Genomic DNA, 23057 nt, shown 5'->3' on the forward strand with positions numbered 1-23057 from the left:
ACACAATGCTGCTAATTCAAAGTACACAATATACAATCGTTTATGAATATAATCAGAGAACTGCCTAGCTCCCACGCATTCCACGTTAGTTTTTAGGGCTTTTAGAAGTATTAGCCTGTCGATATGTCTACGGTAAGTGTGATACAAAAGATGAATGCGTTTGATTCATAGATTTCAAAAATAAAACCCCAAAACATCCTACTCGTGTCACTGTTAATGATAGCTAAGAGCTCCCTATGCTTTATATTTCCTATGCATTTTCTTGAGTCACTACAGGATTGACAGAATGACATATGTAATGACACGTATAATATGATATATACATATATAATATAATATATAGTCATACATTCATAGTAACAATTGGAGATCCTAGAAAAGGATATTATATATATATATATGTTTATATATATATATGTTTATATATATATATATTATATATATATGTTTATATATATATATATATATATATATATATATATATATATATATATATATATATATATATATATACATCAATATCGATAACAGCAATATCGATTACAAACTCAGGTTCAATACTATCCTTGGCGCGACCAAAAGTGACGTTCCGAGCTTCCTTACCTTTATCGGGATATTAAAAGAGAGAGTGCCGATTCAATCCATAGCTCAGGCTACATTGCCCGTATAGAGAGAGTAAAAGGTCTGGTTTCGAGGCCAGATGGAGGCCAGAATTTTCTTCTCATCCTTTTATATTATTCTTAGTTTTTGCCTCTGAAAGATTTCACATCTTGCAGATCCCTCGTGTTGAAATATCGACGGCCTAAGAAGAATTAATGAACAGAGATAAACTTTAAAAGTGCATTGAGTTACACATTGTATTTTGAACAAGATTTTCTAGAACGATCTGATTTCTACCTATAATATCTATGAAATGTCATTTGAGCACATTCAATTTTAAGAAAAATAAACATACATGGTTGCTCATTGCCAGGCAACCACACGGATATAGCTGCTCGTTGCTGCGAGACCAGCCTAACCGTATACATTCACGAATGTTATAACATAATATGATATACATTAGACAGACCGAATAGCAATCAAGCGCCCATGTTTGGAAATGACAAATTTGTGCATCGATATCAGCACGACCCTTCAGACTTTCAAAGTATAATTTGACGTAATAAGACGCATTGGCACTATGCGGCTCTGTTGCTAACGGTTGTTGCCATTCGGTTCTGAGTTGCACTATGATAACATGAAACGTTTACTATGGGCGACCATTGTTCCGGCTGCTTAGGGAATTGCTTTGGTAGAGGAAACTGAAGGAGATTTCGTGTTTCTAATCCTTCTTTAATGGGTATACATGATCACAGAGTACAACAAAAATGATTGAAAACGCGCCCTCCTTTTGCAGTTAATTTCTGTACCCGTAAAATGAATGTCCCTTCGTCATCAGCGTGGTGAATATGTAATGACGTTTAGAGTCAATGACTCACGCCAGCTTTTCTCGATGATCATACTTTTTCTTCTTGTTTTCGCGGATTCTATCGAGGTAAGGGTTAAGTACAAATCTAACCTATTTCCAACCAAATAACATTGAGATCAGGTTTGTCTGTAAGAGAGCTGTCAATTGAATCTCCAAGCACTCTAAATGGATAAGAATGTATCTAGGTAAATAGGCTGAGAAGACATTGTCATAGCGGAATATTGAATTCTCTCTCTCTCCCTCTCTCTATCCAATTCATCTCATGAGCAAACAAATTTTCTTCTCTTGTATCTGTTTTGTGCCCAAAATTTATTGAACTCGTTCGCTTTTCTTCTTCTTCTTCTCGTGTTGGTCTTTTATGGCACATTGTACGGCATTAAAGAAAAAAGAAGCGAATTCTGTTACATCTTCCATATAGCCCGAGTAACGTGCTTGCTTGCTTGCCTTTCTATTAGGTGAAACCTTTTAGCAGAGCAAATTTATTCAGAGAGAGGCCTACGCCACGAAACCTTAATCAAATTAGGGAGTAAAGCTCGGATTTCAAACGGGTACATATTCAAGGGAGCTTTGCCGAAGGATGGCAAAAAATGCCTTGGGAATTAAATGCAGGCGTACTGGCAATCACGAAGCTGCGGATGAGAAATGAGATTACCAGAGCCAGAGAAGAACGAAATTTGCATCATCTTTTTAAATGCCAAGAACGAAGGCACTCAATACCGTATACGCTAGAATTTACAACCTCGGTTATAAAATGGTGTGAAGTTGACTGGGAATTGAAACACAGGAGAGATATATAATTAACTTCATGTTATATAGATAGGGAAAGAAGCGCGGATACACTTTATGAAGGTAAAAAACGCACGGCGCTTTGGTCCAATCGACGTAGATATCGTAATGTCACAAAATGACAGTTAAGAGTTTTAAGGAGGAAAGGATAAGGAACACCTGTACAAAAATGTTAATAGTGGAATAAAGAATATCTGTTAAGTATGTAATTATTGCATAAGAAACACATGTAATATATGTGTTGATGAAACGAGGAACATCTTTAACATATGTGATTTTTAAAATAAGGAATATCATTTATAGAGGCATATGATTCTCAAATAATTACTACCTGTTAAATATCCGATTATGAAATTGAGATGCACCTGCAAAGAATCTAATTACGAAACTAGCAGCATCTGTGCAAAAGTATCTACTTATGAATTCGTGTGATATATACATTCGTCCTTTCCTAATGTAAATGTCTAGTGAGAATCTGAATAAATCTTTGCCTAAAGACGGGTACAATTTCACCTTTATAAACGTCTAGTATATTAGATAAAGAAAGACCTTTGCAGATGGTTTCATGCAACATTAACACCGATTCAGTGCTGAATGTTACTTACACATCGTGAATATATGGTTGTTTCTTAATGATAAGGTAAAGCAAATCTCTTTTTGAAAAAAAATAAGCTTCATTATTCTTGGTACATTTGTGTTTAGCGGAATTGCATCTATGATGTAGTAAAACGACATATCTGTTATGCTATACTGCTACTATATCGAAATTACGATAGCCATAATCAAGCACGTTATACCGACGAAAGTCCAGACTGGATCACGATATTATTTTATAAAAGATGTATAGAATACTATCAGATCAGTTAAATATCAAACAGAAAACGACATATTGCAGAAACTGAAATGGAATTACTAAAACTATATTTAGGCCAAGACAAAAAAAAATGGATCAATAGTAACTTAGCACTCGCTATGATTGTCACATGACTCAGTCAGAAGTTTAACCTACCCCACGAGAAGTTCAGACTATCGAATCCAAAAACGACCTTTGGCCAATGAACGATCTTTTGACACCTTAAGTTAAGTGCTATCTTACATAGCTACAGAAGGAGAAAAATGTTACTTAATTGTTTGGAAGAAAAGCAATCTTGCGTCATCTTCTGCCGCAATAATTAAATTCTTCGTCAACAGCCCGGAGCCAGCATGGATGTGCAGGAAAAGATATAACCACATGCAGAAACCCCTGGAGGCGTGGCCTAGATATAGAGAGAGTATGCTGCCAAAACTCGGCAAGCGTATAGTGCATTGACCCATTAAGAAAGGCTTGAATAAATCAGTTTCTAATTCAACTTCAAGAGTAAAAGAAGAACAAGATTAAAACAAAAAATCAATTGCTCTCCTGCCACAGTTCCATTAATGATTGTAAAAAAAAAAATCGTATATCTTTTTCATTACTCTTTATAGTTGTCCAATTTTCTTTTATTGAAGTTACTTTTATTGAAGATTGTCTGTAACAAGTTCGATAATATACAATTTTGAACAATCGAAAGACAAAAGGCACTTCTATATAATTTAGATTCCTTTAGGTTTCAAGTGATTTACACCCAACACATGTATACCTATTTCTTCTTTCATAAATTAAAAAGTAGAGCGTCTTGGTTAACCTACTTTTTGATGCAGTTGTATTGTCTCTAAAGTTCATTTTATTTGATGTAAATGTGACTCAGAGTTTGTCTATTGTGAAGTAGAAATACCAAGAATCGTATTAGTCATACCTAGTGTAATCCTTTTTAGTCTACATAAGCTTCCATTCGATCACCTAAATATGTTTTCGTCGTTATACGACGTTGGCTATCCTACCAAGGAAATGTTACTGATTCGAAATAGCCTACGTTTTCTTCAACACAAGAGCCTATACTGCCTCTAACAAATATGGAAAAAACAAGAACGTAAGACATTACTTCAAACTCCCATAGCTGAGACTGGATTGCAAATAACTCTTTGTTGATGCACATTACTATTACTGTGCTGTGACGTTTTTACCTTAGCAACTAAAATACTTAGAGCTTGAATACTTCAATGCCATATGTACACACCAAGGACACTAGTGCTTGCACTGAGAAAAGTGTCAATCTATTTCCTATACATAACCTTTGGTTACTTAACATTGGTAAGCCCATTACTATGGACCTTGAATTCGAGACCTTGATTCAAAATCAGTTTACAATTACAACAAAGTGTATAGGCCTTGTCGTGTATATCAGCCGCAATATGCTTCCTCCACACCGCACGCAGTGACTTGCATCGCTTGTAGACAATCAAACAACGTGACATATGCCGTGGAAAGCGTCGCCAATATAGAATGGTTTAGGTGTGAGATTAATATAAATGGCAGGTGTATAGGAGTGCAATACTATACACTTAAAATACAATGTAAAACGATACTCTGGTTTTAGGTTTAGAGTTCCGTTAACGGTGGTTTGTGTGTGTGTGTTTATAATGTGTATACGAATATATATATATATATATATATATATATATATATATATATATACACACATATATATATATGTATATATATATATATGTGTATATATACATATATATATTCATATATATATACACATATGTATATATATATACAAATGTATATATATATATATATATATATATATATATATATATATATACATATACATATATATATATATATATATATATATATATATATATATACATACATATAATATTATATATTTTGTGATTCTTGTATAGACTTATATATTAGCTTAAAAAACGATTGAACAGTATATTTTGAGTGTTCAATCTGGAAATTGAACGATAACCTTTCTCCATATATAAGAAACAAGAATGATTACTGCAACGCAAATAAAACCTGAAATTTATCCAGTGATTCGCTCTAACAAGGATAGCAAACTTTTATATATTTACTAGACAAAGCAAGAAACTAAGAGATACAGGAATGCTTCATCAGTTAACGTCAGAGTTTGCAAAGGAAAGGAGTCAAAATAAGTCAATATCTACCGTAATCTCTCGCATTTGCTTGCCATTTAAATGTAAGCCGCATTTTGAAAGTTTACAGCAACATTTGCGAGATGAGATTCAGTTCGGTCAGGATTTATGTTTGAAGATGTAAAAAACGGTAAACCTTGAAAGAACCCCTAAAGACCCCAAGGAATCCCGAAAGAGATGAGGCTTGTTTAAGGAAAATGAGTTTGCGCTCTAAGATACGTCCAAGGTCAGTTAAAGAAAGATGGAAATATAGGAACATATGAGATCAAGGTTGGCTTATGTGACGTTAGATGGACAGCACTCAAGCGATTAATTGTCAGAAATGGAAAAAACCGAGACCATAAACAATTCGTATATTAAATGAAATGAAATGAAATGAGGTCATTGGGTTATAGTGTTATTCTCTCGTAGTTTCAAAGAATTGTTGATAAGTAGGCTATATGTGTTTCTCTTAGTATAGCTGGTTGTCATGGTGTCAGTACGGATTGGTATTTTGACTCTTACAGTTGTGAAAGCCATTTTCAAACTGCTAAACTCATGTTAATTGATAAATTCATAGAAAAAAAGAAAAATCAAATTACTTCTTTTTTTTAATCAGTACCATTATAGCAAACGTATTAGCAACAAATTTTTCATACTGCATATGTAAATAGTACAAGTGCCTCCTTTTAAGTCAGTTCACTACTGGCAGCAACAGTATTAGCTACATAGTATTCATACTTCATACGTAGATAGTACAAGTGCTTTACATCAGTGTTTACTACAAACAGCAACAGTATTAGCTACATAGTATTCATACTTCATACGTAGATAGTACAAGTGCCTGCTTTACGTCAGTGTTCACTACAAACAGCAACAGTATTATCTATAGATGATTCATATTTCACGTGACGAAGTTAGTACGTTTGTATATAGCCTCCTTAGGCCGTTACTGATACAAGACACGCTAATGTAAAGACATCGTGGGATTATACTTCACGTTTAGCGAGTATCTCCTTCTGGTATATTCTTGAGTCTGTCAGGGTTGAAGATGGGTAACTATTCATTTTGTCATATCGTTCCTTTAGAAAGAGAGAGAGAGAGAGAGAGAGACTCACTTGTTGATTACTTGAACGTCGACTGCTTCCAGCGCATCATGTCAAAAAGCCAAGAATCATTCTCCATTCATCTTGTGGCCGTAGTTTCATCAATCCCTTTTTCGAGTAAAGAAAAAGACTCATGTTCTCCGTTCCAGGGATGGAATGAATATTATTTCCAATCCGTCTTAATTAAAGCGGAGTGGTCTGTAAGGATACCTCTGAATAAGAGGAGCAGTGATCTTGCCATCCATCATGACAAGCTAGCGAGCTCTCTATAGCTGACATGTTGAAGTATTTTAAAAAGTAGTAAATTACTCGAGATGTGAGTAAAGAATCGTGATATCTCTTCGATCATGACAGTCCGTCGGATATATGCAGCGAGGACTCTTTAAACTCACAACAAAGAGTATATGCATAAACTTAACGTGGAATTGGTAGATTAAGCGAATAAAGTACAGCAAAGATTTAACGATATCACAACACTGCTTGGAATTGGTAAATTGAGCGAATATCATGTAGCAACGTCTAATACTGCATGTATAACGATATCACTGAGCAACGTTGAAATGTTATGTTTTACATTATTTTGCAGGTTTCATTTACACGTTAATGTATAGTGTGTGGCGATGACTATCAAAACGTATCAATTCACTGTTGCCCTCAATGCAATATCATGTCACTGGTTTGGTTAGGTTCGTTTCATCACATCTGATCACCACACAGCGATATATTCGTGTTCGCAATATAGTGTTCGATAGGATTTACATATTAGCATTAAACCAATTCTACTTCTAGAGAAAAAGGCTCACATGTGTGACGTCATCAAGCCTGGGATCAATATGCTTACCATGTCACTGTGTGAAATTAAACTAGAGTCTTAAAAGCTTGAAACCAGGTTATTACAAATTTGTTTTCAATCGGTATCGGCTTGAGAAATTACTGCATAGTACCAGCTCATTACAATACATGAACCTTTTCATGAGAAAACATTTGCTTGGCATTAGTGACGTCATCATTGGTTGACAGTGAAGAAAAGTGTAACTCGTTGCATACGACTATGAAGTCACCATGAATTATGAGAACTCAATTCAAAACCAATGCACCATACACAATTTGAGAACTCACTATGTACACTATGTAAACTTAGTGTACGCAATTATAGAACTCACTATGCTATGTGAACTTAACGACAACATTGTATGGAGTATTGTTACATAGTTCTTTAGAACTCACCATACCATACGAGAACTAACTATACTTAATATGAAAACATATTAAATACACTAAGAGCACTGACCAAACAATATTAGAACTCACAGTATACAGTTTAAGCAACACTTTTTGACATACACTGTGAGAACACTCTATACAATATAAGTGAGATCTTCCTTGAAATCAAGACATATATTAGGAAAGCCAAGTACGTAGTTTGACTCATACACTATGTGACCTCGATTCATACGAAACTAAAAAAAGGCCTTTATTTTCAAGTGAGTTAGTAAGAAACCGTCCTGCTCAACGCTTGCTCATGCGACAGACAGGATGAATACCGCTAAGTCAATGCACAATACTTGAGCAGCTCAAGGGTCCAAGTCATATTCAAAGGACATATACATATATGTATGTATGTATGTATGTATTTATATATATATATATATATATATATACATACATATATGTATGTATATATATATATATATACATATATATATATATATATATACATATATACATATATATACATATATATATATATATATATATATGTATATATACATGCACATATATAGATATATATAGTAAACATTCAGATCTCACATTGAGCCTATCATACATATAGTCATGATATCGGTTTTTGTGTTATAGTCTGTGTGATAAATCAGCTAAATGCGGACAATCAACTTTCCACACTAATATCTAGTGTGTCTACATGGCCTATACGCATCATGTTCAACTGGGAGTTTGATTAGTGAGTAATTGAAACCTGTTTTAATCATTTTCATTCCAGGATCTTAACGATAAGGCGATTCTTGGTCCCTGGATAATCAATCGGATGATCCTCAAGGCATAGTATGTCGATGACATCAAGTTCATAATTCAAAGTATTCAAGAAGTTGATTTCGTTTTTTGTTCGAAATAGAAATAAAATTATCAACATAAACATTAACAAACCAATAAACAAATCAAATTCTTGTAACGAATCTTCTTTCATAAATTGAAAACAGAATAATTCAAAAATAAGATTGCAAAACAAAATCATAAATATATAATTTGTTGGTACATAAAGTTATAATGTGTGCGTGTGTTTTGTAATTCATAAACGATAAGGAAGTCAATTGAAATAACAAGCAAAAAGTATACGCAAACAAGGTCTGTTTTACAAGTGTTTGGTTCTTTTCAATGTTATACGTATAGGACACCTGTCAGACGTCTATGATTGGCTCGAAACGTTGCCTACGTATATAGCCTATATATATATATATGCCTATTGCCTATATATATATTGCCTATATATATTGCCTATATATATATTTATATAGTGCCTATATATATACATATATATATATGTAGATGTATTTGTATTTGTTACTTCCTTTTTTTTATTTCTAATATCAGTAACGACACTCAGTCGACTTGTCATAAACCCGTTGTTGCGGTGGCCATTTTACACAGCACTTATATCAGCGTGGTCTATTAGTCTTACATTCGAAGCCTATATATTGTCCTATACTGCTCAATTACTCGCACTCAACAATAAGCCGACCAACACTGACTGACCGAATACATTAACTATACTAAGTGTTCCAAGTCTCTGGAACATTACCACAGACTGTATTTTTTAATTTAACAGCAATTAATTGAAGATCTTTAATTAAAATGCGCTCTCATCAATATGCACACAGCAGCTAGTGCAGAGAGATGGTAAGTCTATTATTATTCTTATGCCTGCCCGAAGAAGTCTGAGTCGGTATTCAATTCATTAGTCAACGGAAGGAAATTCCATTTCGGATGCAGTGTTTTGACAACTGGAGGCTATTCAATTAAGCGAAATCTTATTAAGAAGCTCGCGGGTCTTTCTGTGCAGGACAATGTTGGCTAAGGAGATTCCTTTCCTCATCCGCCCAGTAAATCAGTTTCTTGTCGGATTCAGCATCATTTTCTTTTTTTTCCCTTTTTCCCTTTTTTTTTCATTAAAGCTACAGTTTTACAACGGGCTATATACGGTACGGATAAAAAAGGGTTGATTGAGAGGCGTGAAGAATATTACTTTAACATAATAAAGCAAGCATGTTATTGCCGTGAAATTAATTCTCCAATAAGACCTTAACCAAATCTGTGTGGAAAATTCGACAGTATGAGGGTAGTACATAGAGAAGTTGAGTTTACTCAACCTAGTATTATTCTGTGTGGCAATAAACGCGCCATCGAAAAAAATGTGAGTTCGTATTATACGCTTAATGTCTATACACACACAGAGAAAGCCGTTGACTTTATGCAGCATTAATATTTGCTTTGTTAACTGTCAGTAGAATCTGGGTACAATTAAAGAGATTTAACGTTGCTATCAATAAATCAAATGTTCTTTATCGCGGCGTACAATAACAAAACATCATTTGATGCATTATAATATACTTCATTTTGTGAGATCTTTGCTTTAACTGTTATACCTATTTTGGGTGAAATTGCTTGCTCCTTTAATGCTATAGTCATCAATGAGGTACAATTGTTCATTCTTTTATATTCGTCCCCCCTCCGGGTACTCTTTTAATTAGGATGGCAATGTGAACCGTGAAACACATATTAAGCAAAAAACGTTGCCAACCGTTATAGAGCTACTAGTGTTATTGACGTCATAAACGACACACTGATACAAAAAGTCTTGAAGTTTTCGTCGTTTTCGGTTTAGTAGCCTGCGTACATTGTATTCGATTGGCGAATGGAGTGTATTGATCTACTTCCCCGGGAACAAACAAATGCTGGTCAACTGGGCTGATAATCGTCCTAATTGTATCTATATGTTATACGTTCGTTCATATCGCTAGTTTGATAATTTCCCTAAATTCAGGTCTCAATGATGACTCATATTTTTCAAAGAGGTTAAATATATGGCAAAACTTTCTATTTGATACGACCCTCTGGCGTCGTTCGAGGCTCCAGAAAGGTGATATGTGGTTTATCCAAAAGAAATCCCCCTTAGCGGTTAAAAAATATCTTCTTTATATTTTTATGAAAACTTCAAGTTCAAAACATAGTCTGATTGTGGGATGATAACTGATTCTTGTGCTGCAAAGTTTGAGTTTAAAACATGTCAAGACTCTAAGACTGCGCAGTATACTGAATTTAGGGCTCTAGGAGCCTTTGCACATTATGAACATATGCTATTGTACGTTAACACTTTACTCCTATTGATGATTTGATAGGGCAATATATATAGGAATATATATAGGAATATATATGTAGGAATATATATGTAGGAATATATATAGGAATATATATAGGAATATATTAGGAATAACGGAAAAACTGTTAAACAACTATGCTACATTTAGAGAAAGGCTGGATCTCGAGTGGGATACAATAATTAAATTAGGTAAGTGATTGGAAGTAAAAACAGTAAAAAACAGCCAATGTATGTATGTATATATATATATATATATATATATATATATATATATATATATATATATATATATATATATATATATATATATATACATACATATATACATACATATATAAGCAATAACCATAACCAACATATAAATAAATAAAGAGCAAAATGATAGATTAAATCAAAAACCACCAATTAAACATTTATATGCAGCTGATAATGTCCACCTAACGCGATCATTGTGTTGTATATATATATATATAGTAGCAAGAACTGTTCCTGTTGTAAAGCTCTCCATATTGCAGCCGTCTGTTTCAATGTGATGGATCTGTTTCACAATTCATGAGGTGTCGTAGTACTGTGAAATAGCCGCCGAACCGTATCTCCCACAGTATGAAAGAGTATGGCCATTGAACGTTTACGTCAACGATATAGAAGAAGATTACAAATTTAGAGGGCAAAAAATGTATAGTTAAATTCTGTTAGTAATGTTATGTCAATAAGTATGGTGTAGTTTACAAATAAATAATTAGTAGGGAGATTTGAGTTTCGATCAACCTGGGGTCAGAATATCTACATTGAAACTATTTACATAATTTATGATATGACTGTCACCTCTTATTCCTTAGAAATCATTTCTATATTTCTTTGATTTGATCAACAATATGGGCTAAAGCTTTAAATTCAAGCACGGATATATATATAAGAGGATTCAATTAATAGCGTGGTATATTGCAACAACATGTAAGGTACAGGTTATCATTTACACGAAGTTGTTTGATTCACCACTAAAGTATGATTACATTTTTGATCGATTCATTTATGTTATTTTTAATGATGATGTATGTAGTACACATAATTGTTGATAAATATTTATTGACACGAAATTTTCGGGGATAGATTTTATTAATTAGCGAAACAAAAAATCATTTTAACATGAAAACACACAACGATGAAAACCAACACCAATTGACCATGACAATATTTGGTAATTAAGAAAAGAAAAAATTAAGAAGAATATTACTTCAAGCTACAAACAGTATATGTATGTTTTCCATTTTAAATTTATTCTTCAGTTGCTATTGGTTAGTTCAACTGATTACGTCTTGATTGTTCAAACAGTTGAATTGAGAATCTTCTAATGCTTTCTCGCAAACTAATAGTGGCCACCGGGTATTAAAATGTAGCCTGCACTGAAATTAGTCGCTTATAATCTTCTGCTACAAAGAATGAGTGCTTTGATGTCGATCTATAGGGACCGTTTTACCTTTTCCATTTCTTGTCCACCGGATGCATTGAAATTATACATGCAGAACATGCTAATTGTTTAGAATAAATATTTTTACCCAACACATGAGAAATAATAAGTATGCATGCATGCAGAGAGGAAAGATTGAGGGAACTCCAAAGAAGAAGGTTAAAGCTGAGAAAAAAACTCATTTGGAATGAAATTCCCAAAGGAGATTTCTGTGTTCTGCTTTTCGAATTATCGAATGTTTCTCTGCCCAGGTGCTTTGTGTGAACGAATTCAGATTAAGGCGCAATTTATTTCAATCTCAAACACTGCGACATGATGAATTACTCCTTCGCGTATTTTTAGATCAGATAACTGGAACGCAAGGCGATAATTCTACCAAGGAAACTATAAAGAAGACTCTATGCATTATATAAAGGTGAATAGTACTAACCTACTTTATATATGTTTGCAGCCAAAGCCATCCAGACATGTTGAATGATGTTAAAACTATGTTAAATGATGTCAATCTTTCTAAATATACTTATAATTTTAGTAATTAGTGCAAAAGTGATAAAACAAAACTTGTCAATTAAATATTAAACATATTTTTTTTTAAATACTGGCTTTATGTACGCTCAAACTAAAACACACATAACAGATAAGGCAACGAAAATATTAGAAATTATGAAGACAATTGTCTGAAAATAAAATATTAATGAATGCATTCATATCAATAAAAAGTCACGCGTCTCAAAATTTAACTCGAATCAACAATACACAAAAATTAAAAAGTATACATAGTTGCTTAAACTTAAAGGATATCTAAAGCTATGATGGAAATTTCCAATGCTTTTGAAGTAATTTTCTCAGTTTTGTTCGTTACCCTCTTCATAATTTTTTCACAATGCTTCACATATAGACAGATTACAAGGTTTGTTTCATTTCTTTGGTTATAATGTAAATTATAAATTTGTTTACAGAGAATATTGAGCACAGCGGCATCGTTCTGTCACGTTATACCGATTCTATCAAGGTATGATATAGCTAAAAAGCAAACTCTTTCTTCATATTGGCAATTGTCAAGCTATAGGCGTATGTGTTGCAATGTTGAAACTGTTTACAGAAGAGCGATCGAATTGCTGGTATATGCATTATCTATGATGATAATGGAACACGATCTATTTTCCACAGATGATAACATCATTTTCATGTTAAACATTTCGAACATAGTTTTTGCTAATTTTTTTGCAAACACACGAAAATGTTTCTCACAACATTTATAAAGGAAGCTATCTTCACTGGATGACCGTATAACATACATTGATCACGTTTTGTGAAATTCGGATCCCTCTTGAGGACTGCAAATGTCACTCGTGGTTTAAAATTTATCCTCCGCTGGGCCTTGTCACAAATCAGTTATGGATGTCAGCGTCAGCATATCAAAGTCTCGACGTGATGTGAAAGCCATTAGTCTGACAACCTGTCATGAGAGACCCCTATTGAACAAGAACATCGGATCAGGCGGCTGCATGTGTTTACATGACGTCATCAGTTTCTTACTCCTATAGTTATATATATATCTATATACCTTTACGATTCATGTTATGGCTAATACCTAATTTCCATTAAAACTTTCTCGCTAATCACTTGGTCCGGTCAGTTATAGAGATTCTTTTATATCAGTGTTTGTATCATTTTATGGCGGTGATCATTGGAACTGCTGCTTAGATGAATTGGTGAAAAACACGCCAAAACAAATCGTCCCTTGCATGCGAGCAATCCTTGATTGGCAAGAGTTGATGAATGACTCTTGTGTTGCCTACAAATCTCTGACGCATTTCTTTCATCAGCTTTAAAGAGCGTATATAAACCAAGTCACAGTTTCATCATATTTTTTTTTTACTTACAAAGATGAGCAGCATTGGTTGATGTTTATTCATAAGGTATAAAAAGAAAGGAACACCCCATCCAGTTGGGACAATATTTTTTTAGCGCTGTATAAACTGTCATGCTTTAAAGCATTTGGACTGACAGCATGATCAGTATTAATATCATGTTTCTATCAGAAAGGGACTACTCATATTGTCAGAGCGAGTTCCTGTTATGATATTACTGTATATATTGGTATATAAGCACTGGGGGAAGGGGGGGGGGGAGGAAATGGTCGCAACTGGATGACAATACAAAGTTTGATTGACTGTTAAGAATACTCGAATCATAACATAAAACACTACTAAAATTAACGTCTCATTAATTATTACTTTAGTACTTTATGCACTTTTTTGTCGTAGTCTGTATTCGCATAAACGAAATACGCGGATCCTATATGCTATAGAGAAGTGCTTTTAAAATATTCACCAACAACTTGACAATTTTGGAATGAAACTTTTCCAAAAACCTCTTCAGACGACAAGTTAGAGAGATGAGTAAGAGGCAACACTAGAGAATAACTTCTTCTCTGTAAATATGATAATGATAATGACAAAAAAAAAATATAAAAAAATAACCGACACTTGATGAATCATCGAAACAGTTTGAGATGAACAACATCGCCAAGTAATAGTGTTAATGTATGGAAGAATGCATTTCGATTTTAAATAATAATCATAATAATCATCGTCATCGTCGTCATCGTCGTCGTCGTCGTCGTAATCATCATCATCATCGTCATCGTCATCGTCGTCGTCGTCGTCATCATCGTCATCGTCATCGTCATCGTCATCGTCATCGTCATCGTCATCGTCATCGTCATCGTCATCGTCATCGTCATCGTCATCGTCATCGTCATCGTCATCGTCATCATCATCATCATCATCATCATCATCATCATCATCATCATCATCATCATCATCATCATCATCATCATCATCATCATCATCATCATCATCATCATCATCATCATCATCATCATCATAATAATCATCATCATAATTATAATCATAATAATAATCATAAAAAATAATAATAATCAAAATAATAATAACAACAACACCACCACCACGAACAGTGAGAGCAACAACAACAACAATAATAATGCTATTCTGTTTCATATTATACAAAGCTTTCAACTACACCGAGTATAATCAGCTGTAGAGAGAATCGAAGTTTAGGATATACTGTCATAGTTCTTCATCAATTGTTAAAAAGACGTGTCCTACTGTCAGTAAACTCTCTTCTTGAAGGCAGCAGAACACTTAAAAAGTTCAGGTTTATGCTGAATGTATCCAACCGAAGACAACAAAAAGGGGGATACACAGCCTCCGAAATAAAATGTCAGTGAAGGTTTGAAAATGTCTTCTAAACAAGGGAGATATGTTTCCATGAAATTTACACTAGAGACTGGTACCTTTGGATTTATGAGCACTCAGAGCAGAACATCGTAAATGACGCCTCCTTAAATGAAGGAGAGAGATACGGCCGTTTTATGAAAAAAAAGCCTGCTTTTGATGAATCAGAATACCTCGAGAAGGGATGAAATTCCTTGACTGAAGCTTTAGCAAATGGTGAGAAAAGAACCTATAAGGGGGAATGACGAAGAGAGGGTTTGTTGAGAAGAAGTGAGTAATGCATGAAATGGTGACATCTGCCAACGATGTGGGGGCCCTCGGAAGAAATCGCTAGCGACCGTCATGGAAAGGGACCTGAACTAAAATTAGCCTTGAGTTTCTCTCTGGGTGAGTTACACGCAGGGTTTTGTGTTACCTGGTTGTATCTTAATGGGCATATATCGAGGAGGATAAATACAGTCGTGTTTAAAACCTTAGCACAAACATATAGCACAAACATATATATATATATATATATATATATATATATATATATATATATATATATATATATATATTTGTGAAAATCATATATTTATATATATATATATATATAATATATATATATATATATATATTTGTGAAAATCATATATATATATATATATATATATATATATATATATATATATATATATATATATATATATATATATATATATAATGAATACAGTACAGTCGTCATAAGGTAATCAAATGTAAAAAAGAAGCCAACAAAAAAAAATAAAAAAAACGTAGGCTTAATACGGAATGTAATCAAGCCAAATTAAAGAACTCCAATTAACTATAGTTACTTTGGCGGATAGCTCATCATTTTCATTTCCTTTCGTATGTTAATGAATCCTTCATGAATATTCAAAGAATGACCGAATTATAGTTTTCGGACAATGATGAAAGAAAATTTTAATTGAGCTATATCAGGCAATTCCAATCAATAGATATAATTCGTATTGACTACAAACTGTTGAATTCAGAATAATCAAGATATGTTCTCATAAATTACCGGTTGCACATGTCGCTTATATATTAAACGAAAAGTTTATGTTAGCTAAGACCGTGGTTATATGCTTCAAGTCATTTTTACCTATGCACGAACGAGCATATGTGTTTGATAAAACAACATGTTTACTCACTACATGTTTCAGTTCTTTTATAAACGCGTTTTATGGTACATTCAAAGTGTATAGAGTCTACAACAATTTTTTTTCAGGATCTCCCTATTTTCCTCATAAGTAGCGAGCAATGTTTGAAACCTTGTTACGGACCCCATACACGTTGAGATACACGCTAATGTACTCGTAGAGTAAATGAGCCGTAAAACCCAAACTTGAAGTGTCCAGTACATGTGTACAACACGTCCCGCACTTTATTATGGTTTTACATCAATTTGGCAGGAAAGAGAATAAAATGTATATAACCTTTTAGAAGATAAAGTTTTGTGTGGGGTGTACCAATGGGTTATAAAGTAGCAACACATTCATTTTCAATAACTTATATGTTGAAGTTGCCCCCAGGCGCAATAGACACACACCCACACAAACCAATACAGAGTTTTCATAAAATGCCTAAAATTCGTTTTCTCCAAAGTATACAGCAGTTTGGTAGAGGAGGAGTGTAGAGAAACATGACACTAGCATCAGTCTTGAAAATATTGGCATTGACAAATGAAAGAGATTTGTTTTAATATATGAGGATATATAGCTATACACAATACAAATGAATTGCATACGTGTTGAATGCACTTTACGTCTTTATGAGGTTCGAAATAGCAGGGAAGTCAAAAGTATATATAGATACCGGTGCTGTGGCCGAGTGGATAAAGGCGGTGGCATTTTCAAGCAATAAGGCTATAGCAATCGGGAGGTTCGAGGTTTAATTCCCGACCGGGTCATAGTAAGGTGGGTTTTTCATCCAAGAGCAATCTATACGGTTTTCCCATCTGAAATGACTTTCTAAATTGGAAAGATTTCAAATTTGAGTTAAAATGTTGAATTGGAAGCCACCCGACGTGTAAGTTGTAATCCATAAGCCTTTGCGGGTTTTTCTCCCACAATCGTGGTCGCTTAAGCGTCGTAAGAATATACTGCTGATTATTATCAGTATTTTTATTATTATAGATAGGACTTGTAAACGTACTGATTGTCGTAAAGTCATGTTCTTTTGGACTTACCAATCAGAGTCATATCGGTCCATTAGACTTATAGATTGTCTGTTAGTCATAACTTTGTTTGACCTAATAATTGTCTGATAGTCATAGGTAACCTGGACCTACGAATTGTATTATAGTAATAAGTCCCTTGCACGTATGGATTGTCTTATAGTCACATAGGTCCATCAGACTTATGGATAGTCTCTTAGACTTAGTAATTTCTTAAAGTCATAGCTGCCTTAGACAAATTAATTTTCTTGTAGTCATGAGCCTCCTATAGTGATCTTATAGTATATAGATATATATAGATATAGATGTATATAGAAATAGATAGATGTATATAGACATAGTATAGAGTATATGGATTGTGATCTTATAGTATAAAGGTCTCTTGGGCTTATGGATGGTGTTACAGTCATAGGTCCATTAGGCTTATGGATGGTGTAACTGTCATAGGTCCCTTGGCCTTACTGATTGTGGATGGTGTTACTGTCATAGGTCCATTAGGCTTATGGATAGTGTTACTGTCATAGGTCCCTTGGGCTTATGGATGGTGTTACTGTCATAGGTCCCTTGGGCTTATGGATGGTGTTACTGTCATAGGTCCCATAGGCTTATGGATGATGTTACAGTCATAGGTCCCTTGGAATCATGGTTGATGTTACTGTCATAGGTCCCTTGGAATCATGGATGGTGTTACTGTCATGGGTCCCTTGGGCTTATGGATGGTGTTACAGTCATACGTCCCTTGGAATCATGGATGGTGTTACTGTCATAGGTCCCTTGGAATCATGGATGGTGTTACTGTCATAGGTCCCTTGGACTTATGGATGGTGTTACTGTCATAGGTCCCTTGGGCTTATGGATGGTGTTACTGTCATAGGTCCCTTGGACTTATTGATGGTGTAACTGTCATAAGTCCCTTGGACTTATGGATGGTGTTACTTTCATATGTCCTTGGGCTTATGGATCGTGTTACTGTCATAGGTCCCTTGGGCTTATGGATGCTGTTGCTTTCATAGATCCTTGGGCTTATGGATGGTGTTACAGTCATAGGTCCCTTGGCCTTATGGATGGTGTTACTGTCATAGGTCACTTGGACATATATAGATTGCTTGATATTCCACATCTCCTAAGTTGAGGGAGTGTCTTTATAGTCAGAAAAATGCCAGGCTGACAGACAGTTGAAAGATATATACCATCATAATCTCCATTAATAAGAACATTTTGCTAATATCTGACTTAGAGGCGATTAATAAATCGAGAAGCTAACACAGTCCATGCTTCCTGTAATAACATCAAAATCCGTATAGACCTACACAACGTAACCAACACACTACTGGTCTAGAAAATAGAGGGATAAACATTAATAGTCTCAAATGTCATATGCTTTGCATGAAAACAAACTTCAGCTAGCAAGATAAATTTTATCTTCTGAATGTTTGTTATATGCTTCTTTACAAAAAGTAACATTATTATTTATTTAAAAAAACACAAGAAAACAAAACAAAAGTGGTAATATTAAAACTAAAGCAATCTAAAATATATTCTGATGTTGGAGTTAATGTTAATGTGTTGTTAACGAAAATCGCATCTTCGTCAAACATAGCGAAACATTTTAAATTCAATGAAACAGCTAAGTAGTTTTTAAAATTGTCACTCAGCCTTTGAAGAAGATCCTGCTAGGATCAAAACGTCAGGCCCACTTACTTTTGCACATTCTCTTTACACAGGCTCTTTAGTGGATAAGCAGTTTGCTAACAGCTTTTGCTTCATTTTAATTTAAGTTTTGTTTACATCGTTTGTTTAACACTACAGAATAAAGAGCAGATTTAAACAATTAGAAAGTTGAGCATTTTTGCAGTCTGCCAGAAGAAACTTCCACTCGAATCTTTATCTTTTCAATTATTGTGCATTGGTGATTGTTCTACATATATAATGTTAGTGACAATAGTACAGTGACTCTGTCACTTATAGATTAGATCCGTATCATTTCAAACGATGTTTCCAAAAAAGAAGAAAACAAGGACTTGCTCAAGTCGTTTCTCTTGAGGGATATCTACTGTATAGCTGTACCGGAGGGGAACAAATTCGTTCGCTTTGATACCCTCGGGACAACTTTCAGGTATCGAACCGTATTTTGACTTTACAGGCAGGTTAATTAAAATGATGGCTCGGAAGGTTTTGCCTGTTAGAAATCTGTGCGTCATGCAGTGAAAAACGATTCGGTCATCTACTATCACGAGGCGCGAAAACGGCCGCGCAGAACTAGAAAAAAAAAAGAGAAAAACCTAACATACGATTGCACACGGTGAAGAGGGAAACTTTCAAACAGCTATCGAGAGTAAAGGCAAGTTTTGTGAGATAGCGAGGTCGTTCATCAAAAGATGATATCTTACATAAAATTAGAAAAGTTTAAACAAAATATATCCAAGACAAGTATATGAAAATGCACGCATAAATAAAAATCAAGACCAGAAATATCGACTATATTTTTTGTTATTATCATGGTCTTTTACTGTCATGGTCTTTTATGTCCGACGTAATACGAACTTCCTCTCGATTCCCGACAATATGCGTCATAACTGGGGGGGGGGGGGTATTAGTAGCTGGTATTGTCTCCAGAAAGGTCCAAGTAGTATTCTATATATATATATATATATATATATATATATCTATCTATATATATATATATATAAATGAAATTGGAATGAATTGGAAAATCTATATATATATATATATATATATGTATATATATATTTATACATGGTTCTTTGTGGCCATTATACGCAGGAGTATAATGCATTTAGTATACATGTTACCCTACATAAAAGAAATTAAAAAACAATGTTAAACTTATGATTAAACGTTGTTTACTGAAACATAGGCCTATATTGCTTTTATTGTCTGTTGAATGCGTGTGTGTGTGTATATATATATATATATATATATACGGATCTTTGTGGCCATTAAACGTTGGATTACCATTGACGTACTTGTTGAAAAAAAGTGATAGATAAACGTTACAATAAAACCGGAAATTATGTTTGTGTGATGTCGGTGATTGTTACCCGTAACTCATGAATATTTATAATACAAAGTGTCATGAAGCTAAGACACGTTTTGAGTAACCGTACCTTTCAGCTGTACCATCTGAATTGATGTCACGCTAAGTAATTCAGTCGTTTCCAAGTTTTAACAATGGCACAATCTCGCCTCATGCAGTTCATTGTCATTCTCCAGATAGAAGATAAAGCATTAATTACACCAGTTATACCTTTGTTTGTACTGGCGACGGTGTCTTTAGCATGATTCGCACACAAAGGCAAACAAGACAATGGAATGATTAAAGAAAGAGAAAAAGACAAAAGAAAAAAGAAAAACGAAGAATGAGAAAAACTCTCTGTGCATGGATTTAAATGACTCAAAAAAGCAACCATTTCCTATACTCATGCATCTTTGTTCATTTCAACTAGTCATTCTTTGTCATCCTTCCAAATGGTGGTTTTTTGATCCAACTCGTGATTTTCCTTTCCGCGGCGGTTGATACAGATTTATGAACACCGCAGAACCCATTTCCTTATTACCGCGCGCTGTCTTATAGATGAGGCATAGCGTGCGATATATTTTAGTATGTGCCATTAGTAGATTAGCTTATTGTGACTGGAAGCTTCAAGCCACCGCATTTTTGTACAACAGCGTAGGGTTTTACATTACTCCCTGCGTTTTTTAATGTAAGTCAAGGACATGGCCGTGGACAAAAATCTACGTGCCAAGTTCGCCGAATCATGTTTCGTCAATATAACAGTGTTTGCAGTTTCGTGAAAGTGAACTTGCACGAGCTATGAAATACTGTTAAAGTCAGTGCAGAGTACAGTATTCTGTACACCGGATCTTGCCTGTACAAAATTGACTTGATATTGTAATATGTATAATAATATATGTAACACCAGGCACGAAGAGATGTCTGTATGGGTGTATATACATAATATATATAATGAATATTATACATTATTATGTAAGGGTATATCTGATCAGTGTATATTTTAAGACTGAGGAGTGTAGGTGGACATGTCCATCTATAAGTAACAAATTTGTATCAATAAAATGTGCCTCTAAATTTATTTTAAGGTTTGATTTATTAAACCAGTAAAGGTTGATTTATTAATCCAGTAAAGGTTGAAACTATTTTGGACTATATATAAAAATATACATTCATACATATATATATATATATATATATATATATATATATATATATATATAGAGTAGATTGGCGTCTATCTTGGCGCAGAGTGCTCTATGTCCATTGGACAGAGCGGAATATATGCGATCTTCAGACAACTGCAGTTGTCTGAAGATCGCTATAAAGCGTGAAACTCCGAGTTACAACTACTAGTGTTCCACTAGTCTCATCTAGTATCAACATATATATATATATATATATATATATATATATATATATATGTATGTATGTATGTATGTATGAATGTATATTTATATATATATAGTCCAAAATAGTTTCAACCTTTACTGGATTAATAAATCAACCTTTACTGGTTTAATAAATTATATATATATATATATATATATATATATATATATATATACATATATATATACAAATATATATATATATATATATATATATATATATATATATATATATATATGTATGTGTATGTATGTATGAATGTGTATACATATATACATACATGTGTGTATGAATGTATATATATGTATATATATATATATATATATATATATATATATCTATATATATATATATATATATATATATATTTTTTTTTATTTATTAATTTTTTTTTATATTTATATATAAACATACATACATACATATCCCAATGCTGTTCACTTTCGCGAGCTATGTTGAGACTATTACACCATAGATCGCTGCAGAAATGAGAGTCTTTGAGTTGAATGTCTTTCCAATACACGTATATAGCGTGCTTAAGAAGAAAAAAGACTTGAAGTTTTTGTGTTGAATCGATAGCATTCGCCTCCCATGAGCACGCTTTGTCGTTTGTTGCAGTAGTCACTGTAGACCTTAATGCATTAGGGGCTTCCTCTCGGGTTTTTTGCCTTTACCGTCTTGAGTTTCTCTTTCCTTGATTGCATTATGTATACGTTCAAGTTTTATGCCAAGTTGCCATTCTTCCTCGGGGGCTTTCAGCCGGCTCTAACACATTACCTGCATACTAATGAGCAGCTAACGGAAACTGCACTCGAAAGAGGAGTCCATAAGAAATAGAATGAAAAAACTGTGGGAGCTCTTAATGCAATTCCAGGTCGCCAGTGGGTAACAGCATGAATATACTTACTTGTAAGATGCAATATATACGTCATT

General features: G+C 33.8%; 1 long non-coding RNA gene across 6 annotated transcripts in view; it reads right to left on the minus strand.

Annotated features, from left to right (window-relative positions):
* Nucleotides 1-23057, minus strand: part of LOC139973391 (uncharacterized) — a 219508-nt gene that overhangs the window by 32787 nt on the left and 163664 nt on the right. For all 6 annotated transcript variants that reach the window (XR_011795202.1, XR_011795200.1, XR_011795197.1 and 3 more), the window contains one exon: nt 604-802. This is a non-coding gene — a long non-coding RNA (uncharacterized lncRNA). The remainder of the gene's footprint in view (nt 1-603; nt 803-23057) is intronic.

This window comes from Apostichopus japonicus, chromosome 9 (assembly GCF_037975245.1).
Source record: "Apostichopus japonicus isolate 1M-3 chromosome 9, ASM3797524v1, whole genome shotgun sequence".
Taxonomy (NCBI): Eukaryota; Metazoa; Echinodermata; class Holothuroidea; order Aspidochirotida; family Stichopodidae; genus Apostichopus; species Apostichopus japonicus.